Below are 13,697 nucleotides of genomic sequence, written 5' to 3'. Positions count from 1 at the left end.
TCGATGTATTTACAAGAATAGATCTTATTTGACGGGAACCTGCTGACTGGCATACTGCACACATCGTGAAATGTGATTTACTATTGTGAACACCAGGTACGAACAAATCACATTTTCAAATATTTGAATAAAATGTTGATGTAGTTGGCATAGTTTGTCAAAATAAGTAATTATAGACACCATGCGAGAATACAAATGCATCCTGATATCGTAAAATTATTATTGGTAGATTATATAAAAATTTAGCGAAGATCGACCTGATATCAGAGCATTGGAGAAGTAGGCTACATCATAATCCGGGTCGTGGGCGTACTCCTGATAACTAGGCTATTGATCATGTCATTACCAAAGTCATATTGTATCAGCGTTAGATATGCAGATCAATAAAAACTGCCTACTGATTATTGTGCCATAGCAATTGAAATGTCCAGTCGCCAACGAATCTAGTATAGTGTTACAGCTACGGAGCGTAGGTTACCACTATTTTACTCGCCACCTTTAGAGTACGATAATAACATGAATAAAGAGACCCAAAATTACGCAGTACATAACTAACTGCACATTAATGGTTGGTTGCCATACCGACCTGTTTAGATGGATAAATACACTACGCTACGCAAGCTACAGCCTTTTGATATAATAATATTTCCCATTTTATCACCTATTCAGTCCGAATATCAGTACTTCTACAAAACGTTTCGCCCAAGTACAAATCACAATTTTCAGTTATGAATTATCAATGAGTTACGACCTATCATAATTAACAGGCAATGGGACGTAACAGCTGATCTTCCATCGCATGGTGAATTTTGAAAGTGATGTCATAGTAAAGTTTGATGAGTAGTTTCATGATTTCGGAGTAGTTTTAGAGCGAATTTTAAGTCGTCAAATCTAAAAAAGGATATGTGACAGTTAATTATTTTCGAATACTAACAATTCAAAATGCCGACGCGGGCCGCACAAAATGAACTGACGGGCCGCGTGCTTGAGACCCCGATTTAAACCATCCTATGAGAGGTAACCAGTGTAGTTTCACTTCATCGAAACACCCAAGTTGGCTTTGCCTACTTACTCAAGTGGTTGTTTTTAGATTTACCTAATTCTGACGCTTTTGATTTTGTAAAGTAGAAAGTCATTTGTGGATGTGCTTACATCACTTTTATGAGTGACATGACACCAGAGTGAGTTGTTGTTGTTGTTGTTGATTATTATTTGATTGGCGATTATAACGCAAGTGGTTTTGTTCGCCATATCCAAAAAGTCATTTATCATCTAGGGGTGGGTATTGCATTACAAAATATAAACTCAAATATATGGCTTTGTTGCGAGAACGAATTCCACAACGTATGGAAAAATATGCGTGTCAGTCAAAACGTTTGTTACGGTGGGAGCGATATTCTTCCTCCGACACGCGTCCTCGAGAACTCTTCTCTGGTGTCTATAATTTCGACACGTCAATAAATAATGGGCGACACTCTCTTCTATTGGCGGCACGTTGAGCAATTGGCTGAATCTGCTATTCCCAATTTGAATAGGTGTGCTTGTAGTCCACAATGTCCGGTTTGTAGTCGGAACATAATCGCTTGATACCTTTTCGGTAGTCCATTCACGTCTGCTATGTGGTAGACGGTTGGAAAACATTCCTTTATTGTTGTGACGTATCCGATTGCGAATAGCGGTTATTCCATAGTTCGATGCACGCCTTCCGACGCGAAGCAGCGATGTCTCGTACGGAAGGTTTGAATTCAGTCGTTTGCACAGTGGCTTGACTCGCTCGTCTGGCCAATTCATCTGCCTTTTCATTCCCGGGAATTTGATAATGACCAGGTATCCAAACAATAGCGATCTCGTATCCTGCCTCCGATATACGATGGATCGTCTGTAAAATTGGTGCGACGAGGTGATGTGATCGCCCATAAATATTGTCAATCGCTTGAATTGCGCTCAAGCAGTCCACGAGTATTAATATATTGGTATTGCTGTTTTCTACAGCCCATTGCAGAGCTAAGCTTATTCCTACCAATTCTGCAGTGAAGGAACTCGATTCCTTTATGATAGCGGTTGCGCCGTTGATGGTTCGCGATACATAAAACGCCGCAGCAGTGCCCGTCGTAGTTTTTGATCCGTCAGTGAAAATCTGCAAGTAGCCCGGGAATCGTCTACATATATGTTCATTGAGTGACATGACAACAGAGTGAGTGAAATTGATTACACGGTGAAAGAGTCTCTGTATCATGGTATAATAATTAAATGGAATATATTTTCGAAATTGCACCTATTTCTAGTTCGATTGCTTCTTTTGTATTTTGTAGCGAAGATGCATCCTGTGATGTCAAAAACAGCTACCTCTTAATAACCACTAAAAGTATACGATGCTGTCACCAATTATATTGTTTGAAACTACCTGAGTACTTTCCTGTCTTGATTTTATTGCAGCAAACAATACGTTCATATTACCAAATTTATTCCACTGGAAGCTTTTCGACTGGCTCTCTTTAGTAGGGATGGTGTGAACCTCTAAAAGGTTCAGGTTCGTGTGAACGCGAACTTTTTGAAAGGTTTTGTGTGAACACGAACGTGAACTTTATGACGTCACGGGACGTCATATTGCTAATTCCAACCTATACTCCATTGAAATGATAGCCTATATTAATGTACACGATACCTAGCGAGACTCGGGCAACATTACGTCACAATGCTGAAATACATATTGACGTGTTAAAGACATATTAAACGTCGCCAAATGTTTCAACTGGGCAATCAAATGATATAATAATTTCATAAAATCAATATCTTCCGTTGCTTTGCCAACAATTTTAACGAGGACTTACCAGGGAATATAAGGGAAGGAAGGGACGTAGTTTATATTTGTCCTTGATGTTCTTGCGGCATATACACCGACTCATGATATACATACACACGATCTGCGTATATGCAGATGCATACCATGAGTACATAATGTGCATATGCCGCCGGGCAAGGAAGATGCAGATATAGCCTTCTAGCACGGTTGGGATGACTCGAGTCATGACTTGACTCAAGTCAGACTCGAGTCACCTTTTTCGTATGACAGATCGGAAAATGTAATCGGCGTCTGAGTATTGCTACGTTGATATTGAGCAGAGTGTGAAACGGGTTTATATACTTGCTACGGATATTACCCCATTGATAAGTTATACAGCAGAAGCCAACACCTCAATCGCACCAATTTGCTTTTAATGATCCAGTAAACATATGAAGTCAAGATTGACCCCATACGCCTGCTAGATTGATTAGTTAAATAAGCATCATTCGCTGACTACGTAGCTTATTTCGATCGTGATGTTTTGTTATTGTGGGTCAAGCTCGCAGCAGAAAGTAAATAAATATTTACAAACGGAAAGTTGGATATTTCGAGCAAACTTTTGCAACAAAGCAAGTAAAACCTTTGAGATTGTCAAGGTACATGCTCGTTTAGTGTTGAATTTTTATGCCTATAGCGCCATGCATGGAGTGGCCTGCAGTTGAAATGCAATAAATTTGAACCAACGATGTTGTAATGAAGTGAAAATTGTAATATATGAAAAAGGTTCACAGTGCAGAACCTACCAAGGTTCTGTTGTGAACGCGAACCTCTATATTCCCGGGGTTCACACACAAAACGCGAACGTGAACCTCACGTTCACACCATCCCTACTACTAATACAAACGTAATGTTGTTTAGAGAAGTATCGTTAAGATTTTGGATAAAACAATTGCTCGCAAAAATCCATTTTCTAGGGTGATATGCAAAACCGATACTCCAAATAACTTGATCTGCTACATAGAAATGACTAGGCTCGACGCTATATCTTCATTAAAAATCTGTTTCTCATCGTTTGTGTCATATATGTTGCGATCATACGCGTAAGTATTACATTCGCCAACAGCTATCTTTGTGGAAATGGATTTTCGGCACTCAACGCCGTGGATTTTCAAAACACAATCACGTAATTCAAAAAATGCAGCATCGGAATTCGCTTTGAAATAATAAAAGTCTTCACAATTTCTACATATGTTATTTCGAGAATAGTCATTTTATTGCTGTTTATCAGTAACCTACAGTTAATATTTGTATTATACAGATGACCGTTGCACGAGAATTGAGCTAAATTTGAACTAAAACTTGTGGGGTCCGCGGGGTATGTGGCGGTGCAAAAGGGATCCGCGAAGACAAAAAGGTTGAGAACCACTGGTCTAATGCGAAGCTGCGCGCGTAGGGTTGCATTTAAAACAACCGGTGAGAGAGGTTCTGTGCGAAAGCGAACGTGAACCTCATGACGTCACGTGACGCCATATTGCTAATTCCAACCCTACATTTCAGTGAATTGATATGTTATGTACTGTACACGATACCTATAACAACAACTCGGGTCACATTATGCCACAATGGTGAAGTAGCCTACATAATGTCGACAAATGTATCAACTGGAGCAATCAAACGATATAATAATCCCATAACATCAATATCTTCTGTCGCTTTGCCAACAATTTAGACGAGTACTTGCAAAAGAATATAAGCTTACGCCTTAATAGCGGTCTAGGCCAGACCGGGCAATGTATTCGGTGTCCGGGTATTGCTACATTGATATTGAACAGAGTGTAAAACGTGTTTCTATACTTGCTACGGATATTATCCCATTAACAAGTTATACAGGAGTAGCCAACACCCCAATCACACGGATTTGGTTTTTGTGATATAATACACATATCAAATCAAGATGGACCTCATACGGCTGCTAGATTTCTTATATTAGACAACGATGTATTCTTTATATGAATTTCATAGATTGGTTAAATAAGCATCATTCGCTGACTATATACATTTTAGCGTATTTCGCTCTTGATGTTGTGTGATCGCGGGTCAAGTTCACAGCAGAGTCCCTAAACATTCACAAACGGAAAACTGGATATTTCGAGTAAACGTTTGTAACGAAAAGCAAATAAAATATTTGAAAGTGTCAAGGTGCATGCTCGTTTAGTGTTGATTTTTTTGCTGCCAGCGCTATGCATAGAGTGGCCCGCAGTTGAAATGCAAAGAATTTCAACCAAAGATGTTATAATAACGTGCAAAATTGTAATATATGAAAAAGGTTCACAGTGCAGAACCTAGCAAGGTTCGTTTGTGAACGTGAACCTCTAAATTTACGAGGTTCACACACAGAACGCGAACCTGAACCTCACGATCACACCATCCCTATAGTCCTGTAGAATTTGGTCTAAAAATGGCTTAACCTAGAAAAAATTCTTATAAAGACGTAATATATACTGTTGGAAAGATAATTTTACCAGCTTTTCAATGATAGGTAGAGCTGTTGTTGTCCGTTATAACTTCATTATGTTATTGTTTACTTAGTATGGTCTGTTTCATTTACCTTGCTTGTGTTTTAAGATAGTGCTTAGTCAAAAACGAAACAGCAATTTGTGTTAAGTGTAGAAAAGGCTATCGTACTGTAGATTCACTGTGTCATTCGGGAGCTCATTTCTGCGATAGTGATAGTACCACACACCCTTTAGACTATAGGGTTGCTTTTAAAACGAAAATCAACTAAAAACAAACACGTTTAAAACAAGACCCTAATTTAAAACATGTTATTCATTGTTTTCAAGTCATGACGTCACGAATATTCAATTGTGACGTCATAATGGATTGAAATTGACCACTGAAAATATAGGGTAAATATAGCCCCTTTGACAAAATATATGTACTACAACTGTTGAACCGACTATTTTTTAGGGTTCGAACCATCCCATAACGATATACGTCGGCTTAATTGGGTGGTAATTGTCCGTGTGATCATATAACATGTTTTTGGAAAGTATTTACACAATTATGGCATAATTTTATAACTTGAAAACAATACAATTTTGTTTTTTAATAAGGCTTTCGTTTAAAATATGTTTTAAAAAAGTGTTTCAAAACACCGTTTGCTTTAAATGCAACCCTACTTTTGACACTATAATTGGTCTTGCTTTGAAACTGAATTGTGAAACGCTGATCACAACTTTTCAGAAAAATTAAGAAAATGGCCATAAGACGTACATCCACACATCATGCCGTAATTTATTGAGAAACCATGCGAGATCAAAGAAAAGTTTTTGTGGAGGCTTTATCGAACATTCGTATTTCTTCACTGGCAAATAATTTTTCTCTGAGAAATGTTATTTGACCTGTGGGGTTCAGATTGCCACGATAGAATAATTAGACACGAGCAATCTAGGCAGCTATGGACAATTAAATAGGCTTATATTTATTTCGAAGTTCCCGGTCGACACAAGGGCAATCCTTTTCGGCTAATGTTTTCTCGCAGGCGATCTATTGGCACAATTTTAAGAGTACCATATTGGCAAATACTTCATATGTTTTCGAGCATCGCGGCGTGGTAATGGTCGACGCCGAAATGCCTATTTTTATTTTCTATAAATCATGCTTTTTTCGTGGGGGAAGGGTACTCATAATCAAAAATTTGGCAACATGAAGTCGTGCCTAGCGCGAAAAAAATGAAAAGAGTTGCATAAATAGGCCTTTTGCAGGACTTCGATCACGTGACTAGATACGCATAGCAACCACAAATTGGTTAGCAAGCTACTTTCTCGCGCGCCTGCTTCAGTGCTAAATATCGCACAGTGTACTGTTGATTTCTGGTTGTAAACGTTTCGGAAATTTGTTGTAGAAGTCATCAGAGATCTACCTATGCTAGATGCCAATCCTGTACAAAGCATATAGAATGATATCGTCAGAATTACGCAGAAATCCGTCGTCAACGTAGCCGTATTTCGGATACAGTATATTATCGTTTTCGGGCTGTAAACGTTTTATATAAAACGCAAGTGTCATGGAAATGCGCAAGGATTCAAATATGTCTGATGTCTTTGATTCATGAACTATGTAAACTCCTTGCGTCAAAATTATCGACATTGTAGCCGTTATTTGGTAGTCAACTATGATTTTATGACACAAAATTCGACATTGCGGGACATTGACTGCGTGATATTTATTGCAGCATTAAGTTAGGTGTGGATAGTATACCATACTATAGTTGTATTGTAGTGGTAGTTGGTAATCATTGCAGCATTTTGATGATTGGTATCGATTGCAATATATATAGTATACCGCTATTTTTAAGCCTAGAGACAATGACTGCCGGTGCCAGTAGCCTACGTTGATGTGTTATGAATTCATGCAATGTGCTACATACCATATATATATTAAACATCCTATGCTATTGTATGGCTTCTCAGTTAAACAATTCAAAATATTTTGACCTCCACCTATACTACAAGTTATTGATCATTCTGTCATGCTGCCAAGTGCCACTACCCGAAGAAAAATGATCATCAGCTCCAATTGAGGGTGCAACAAACTGTCCCGAGGCCTGGATTACTTGATTGATTGCCTGGATTGGATTACTTCACTCTATGGCACAGTGCAAATATCTTGAGTTTCAAGACATGGCTATACCACATGTATACGAATTATGATCTGATGGATTATCCCAAGAGAGCCGAACATAGGCAACTAAGAAATTGATGATGCCCTCGTCAAGAATTCAGCCTGGAGCCAATTATTATCACCACATAAAATTCGGTCATGCGGTAGAAGGCAGCGTGGTTTCATGCCAACAGAAAATGTCAGCAGATGATCTGACCACTGACTAACTGTCCTGAACTTCTTTCCCGATGTTGATGTCTGCTTTGAAAATGATATTTCATTTGTGTACAGCAAGACAAGCGCTCTTCCGTGGATGCTATATGTCTAGACAAGTGGCTATGGAGGTAGAGGTAAATACATAGGCATAAGAGTCTCGGCAGTTATTGAACTTGATAATGTTAACATGCATTTTTCTTCAACTATTTCTTATGCTCTGGGTATCGAATGCACAAAAATTAATAAATTGCACTTCTTTGCAAGTTTATTTGTAAATTCAATAAATCAAAGAATATCATAAGTTCAGAATATTACGGAGTCAATCCAAAAGAAACAATGTTAGTCGTCTTTAGAGGATGTTTCCGAGTTGGTTGAACCAATACACAGAGGGGGTCAGCAACGAAGTACCATTTTACCTGAGTACTAGCGTCATTATGAGTTTAGGCTACTTCCACTTCTACTTGACACTTTTTAGGTAGTACTTTTTTGTCAGGTTTGGGATTTTGTCAACTAGAAAGTAGCGTTGGCGCATGATTGCATCCCCTTCAAGCGTGAGGTTGTCATAACAACTGGGCAAAATAGCCCCAGTACCACGGTAACTAAATTAATTTTTGAAAATTGCACCTATTTTGGGTGTCATCACCCTTTTGCGTTGATCAAGAAGATGCAACATGCAATGTTTACAGGTGTCACATGGTATCAATTTCTAAAACTAAGTAACCCTCAACCAAATCTACTTCATGTAACGAATTTCTTGACTACTTTTCAGATATTCATTTCTACTTCCACCTGAAGTACTTTGGACATGTCCTGGAAGTAATTAGTGCTACTTGTACTGGAATATAAATTAAGGCATTACTTCTACTCGGTTCCCAACAATGACCACGTTGACCACCTCTGGGTATAGGATGACCGATCTTGTCACTGCGTTTGAGCTGCACTAAGAGTTATTTGATAGTTACTTCCCTTAGTTCGCTAAATAGCACACATATGTGACATCAACTATTTATCAAAATCGCGTGTGATTTGCGAAATCCACTTCAATCGCAGTTGCGAAGTAGTGCTAATAAAATCGGCATTATATAAGGCAACAATAAAGTGCACTGCTTTGCTTAGTCTTGATGGCAGGTTCTCCCAAAAGATACTTCCGATGTGTTCAGCGACATTTGTTTTATAGCAGCACGCCAGTACCCAAACCAGCAGACAGTATATCCTGATCCTTGCGGGTCCCGGCTGCTTCAGTCATATCTTCCATCCAAAATCAGGCTCCACAACAGACAAATAGTACTGCTTGAACTAACAAATACTCTTACCAGAATATAAACCAATCGCTTTACTTCAAATGCATAAATTTAAGTACATATGATCAGAGTTGAGTACCGTAATACGACTACGTTACCGATGGATTTCTGCGTATTTCTGACGATATCATTCTAAATGCTTTGTGCAGGATTGACATCTAGCATAGGTGAATCTCTGATGACTTCCACAACAAATTTCCGAAACGTTTACAACCAGAAATCAACAGTACACTATGCGATATTTAGCACTGAAGCAGGTGCGCGAGTAAGTAGCTTGCTAACCAATTTATGGTTGCTATGCGTATCTAGTCACGTGATCGAAGTCCTGCAAAAGGCCTATTGTCGATGAGTGATGTATAAATAATTTATGTTCATTCACCGACATAATTTCGGGGCCCCCAATTGGACGATTTGGGGCGCGGCAGTTACGGTCCTGGTAAGAGGTCACAGTCCAGTGGCTGTTTTCTGGTTGAGATTTTACTATTGGAAATATTTTGCGCTTCAATCGCATATATATATAATGATTGCATGTGGTATATCCGGGGTCAAATCAAGGTTGTTATAACAGCCATCGGGGAAGGGTTCATACCATGTGCTTCGAACCAGATGTACGCAATCTGAATTCCCATCTGTGATTGGCAATACGGGAAATTAATTGCATTGGGATTTGTTTTAGTGCTTTGTGTGACTGGTAAATCAACTGGGAATGGTATGGAGATATCTGCCGCCATTGAATTTGGTAGTGCACCCAGTTATTAATTTTAACACGAATGTATTCCAAACAAAGCTCCGCTCCGCGACGATGTTGGCTGCATATGATTTCATAAATGTAGTAGCCTTAACAGCCCCTAAAGCGCGGTAACTGAACATATTTTCGAATATTCTACCAATTGGTATTGTGTCATTATAAACCTTTTGCGTTACCCGAGAAGATACATGTTGCGATGTCGTATGTAGCCACCTCCGACTACCTGTCGAAAGTATGCGACCACCCTCCCTCGACCAAATATACTTAGATATTTCTGCCACTTGAAGTAGTTTTCACGTGTCCTAACAATTACTACTTATACTCTTAGTCGAGTAGAAAATATATGGAGTTACTTGTGCTACTTGAGTAGCAACGCCAATCACATCTACAAACTTTAGTTCAGTGGTTCTCAACCGGGGGTCCGAGGACCCCGGAGGTCCGTGAAGCATTTTCAGGGGGTCCACGAAGCGAATCGAATTTACAAAATAGTTGATAACCTAATTTATATTTTTCAAATTAGGAAAATCCCGAGGCAGTTTTGCTTCATTGCAGTAGAACTCACATCAACAGGATAGCAGTCTGAGATTGAATATCCTGCTGTGTGGACTCATTTTAGTTGCTAAATTGCCAATAGCCCACTGATACAAATATTTGGCTGTATAGAGGTGTTTTGCTGGGCATTGTGTAAAAAATAAATGGTTTGATACGTAAAGTCAATCACGGAGACTTCGAAATGTTAGCAAAAATCCGTTTTCTCCTGTTATATAGGCCTACATAACCATTTCCCTAATATCTTCAAGATGAGCTGCTAGATATGAATTAACAGGCTTGACGTTATATGTTAAATAAACAAAATTGTTTGTCAATTTTGGTGTCATCATTGTTCCGATCATACCCAAATGTGTCGTCGGAAGCGTTATGCCTTATTACATTCACCACCACCTTTCTTTGTTTAAATGGATTTTCAGCACTCGTTGATATGAAATCGAAGGCGCAGATTTTAAAGACACGGCCACGTATTTAAAAAAATGCAGTTGAATAATTAGTTTTGAAATAATAAAAGTCAACCCAATTTATACATAAATATAATGCTGCTATTTTCATGAAAACTAATTTTGTTGCTGTTTATCACTAGCTTACAGTCATCATTTGCACAAGACAGATGACGATTGTACGATATTTGAGTTAAATTTGAACTACAACTTCCGGGCCCAAAAGGGGTCCGCGAATACAAAAAGGTTGAGAACCACTGCTCAAGTTCATAGTAAAATTATTACGGCAAATCAGAAACCACCAAAAACGTAATGCTTTTTGTATATAGAACTGGCATTTAATATTGCAAAACACAATCAAAAAGCCTCGATACCATTTAAAAACATTTCTGCCTCTGTTCATGTATGGTATTTGGTATTTGTTGACCAGTGTAAATGTACGGGTCGAAAAGAGCTTCTGATTGGACGATGATAGAGAATCACTTTATTCAAGTTCACCGAAAAATTCACTCATTATGTATTAGGCTACAACAACCCAGGTTTATTGATAGATGATTGCAATAACAATATTTGATCTGTTGCTATTTTATGCTAACCGTAATGTCACTAACGAAAGCTGAAATTTGGTTAATTTATGAAAATGAGAAAAATTAATACGGAAAAAATCTGACGTGACGGAGAAATTAGAAGCACACAATTGGATTCAGCAACAATAAATTAGCCTAAATCAATCATTAAAATTTTTAACGCTAATTTTTTTCGAAATTCGTAAACCAGTTTTATCTCCGCCTCGGTTAACTTTTGCCCCCTTAACTTATGATAAATACATCTTAATAAAGTTATGTTTCATTTTTTTTGCTGTTCGATTGTTAGTTTGCTTTACTGAAAGTGATATTCCAATTTATGGTGTTGTATTCTGTTACGAAGGTATCGTGTTTTAGCTTATAATTGTATTTTAATGTCAGGCAAATAATGCTTTACCCCCTGGCACGTTTTTGGTCATAACTTTTTTCCCCAAGGTAAAAAAATGACAAAACCCATCATTGAAAAGCTGATAAAATTATCTTTCCAACGGTATATAATACGTCTTTATAAGAATTTTTTCTAGGTTGACCGAAAATTCTACAGGACTACTACTCTTTAGCAGTGAACGCCAGGTTAACCGTGTTTGAAATGTAGAACTAATTTTATCGTTGTGACGTAATAATGACAAGTACACAGAGTTGCGAACGGCAGTAAACAGTGCATGGTTACTATATTTCGAACTTGGTTAACCTCATTTACCGGCGTTAACTGCTGAAGAGAGCCAGTAGAAAAGCTTCCAGAGGAATAAATTTGGCAATATGAACGTATTGTTTGCTGCAATATTGAAGTTCCGTAGGCCTACATTGAGAAGCCGGTCTTGATTTTCTACTGTAAGTAGTTTTGATGTCTTTGAAATTGCTACTTCGACTTGTGATGGAGTAGAAATTTACCACGTAACTATCCCGACACTAGGGATGTTATCCTACTGAATAGGTTTCTGAATATATGAATAGGCCTACGACAAAGTTTCAAGAGTGAGAACTACGTACCCACGACCAATGTTCCCTCTCAGCTGCGCACGTGCGCAAATGCGCAGTGCTGAAACGGTCTCTGCGCACAGAAAATCTCCGTTGCGCACAAAGAATCCGAAGTGATGACCTTTGTTTTAGTCGTTACGCACTGTTGTCCATGGGTCTGCGCAGTAAGTTGGTGAGTGTGCGCAGACTCGTCAAAAATTAGAGGGAACAATGCCCACGACGATTGTTGTCAGATATGTCCTCTCTACGTCGCGTCTGAAATACCAAAGATACAGGCCGTATTTGGTTTACGTTTGTTGTGCAATAAACAAATAAATTTTGAAGTGGTTGTAATTGATCTGCTTTCGCTGTGATGTAAATTCGGACGTCGCCGGTTTATAGAGTTTGGTTCTATTGTTATTCGAGTTGTCAACACCTGCAAAAATATTCACGATCCATACTGTGTAATATCTGGTACATGTAGGGGCTATATAGTAATGCAATGCTATCATATGTCTATCTTATGCATGGCGATAGTGTAGTTGGAATATCGTATGTTCTATCTACGCATAAATCAATTGAATTCAAATTCACATTCACAAAAAATGTCTTAAGTAGCGTTGATATGGTTGAAATATTAGTAATATAAAAGACATTAGTGTGGCATTCCATGCAGATACACCAGTATGGGACTCGTGCCCACCGCCCTCATGCTTGATCTCGACCTGAAGGCGGATTGAAACACACCCGGTTCGTAAGGTAAATACGATCGTCATTCGCGTAAACTCCGTACGTTAGCCTTGCGACGGCCAACGGGTCGTATAATTACATAGTACAGTTCGTTCAACCGCAGTAGGATACGATTCATTTGTGGCACAAATACTTATTCCATTCGAGATATCTATGTGGCCAATAACGTTTTTTGACTAGACTACTTACTTCGTACAATTTGAATTTGACAAAGTATAAATTGGTTTAAGGATATTCTTTGAATTTTGTAAAGTTGAAAATAGTTTGGGTATATGCTTGCACCAATTTTTTGAGTGAAGTTGTCATGTAAACGCGGTGAAAAAGCTACTGTATCATGGCACGTGAAGAAAATTGAAGACATTTTTGAAAATTGCACTTATTTGAGATGTCGTTTGTGATTTTTTATTTTGACGTGAAGACGCATCCTGGAATAGCAAAAGCGGCCAGCTCGTATCAATCACTGACAGTATGTGACCCATTTACCTATTATACCTTTTAAAACTACTTGAGTAATTTTCATATATTGATTTTCTACTTGAAGTTGTTTTGATGTCTTTGAAATAGTTATTTCGACTTGTGATTGAGTCAAAATTTACAGCGTTACCATAGTTTTCTCTGTGGCGGTACCTCAATTATCTCGACACCAGCATTTCATCTAACTGGATAGGATTTTGAATATATAGGTGTAGGCTTGAGCAA

At 38.4% G+C, this 13,697-nt stretch overlaps 1 protein-coding gene across 6 annotated transcripts in view; it reads left to right on the top strand.

The window, feature by feature from the left end:
- Nucleotides 1-13,697, top strand: part of LOC145435095 (NACHT, LRR and PYD domains-containing protein 14-like) — a 443,484-nt gene that overhangs the window by 116,687 nt on the left and 313,100 nt on the right. The window lies entirely within an intron of this gene.

Source organism: Botryllus schlosseri, chromosome 3 (genome assembly GCF_051294905.1).
Source record: "Botryllus schlosseri isolate E-star chromosome 3, Bs_hap1, whole genome shotgun sequence".
Taxonomy (NCBI): Eukaryota; Metazoa; Chordata; class Ascidiacea; order Stolidobranchia; family Styelidae; genus Botryllus; species Botryllus schlosseri.
Note: the sequence above shows the minus strand (reverse complement) of the source record. Positions and strands in the feature narration are given on the sequence as shown.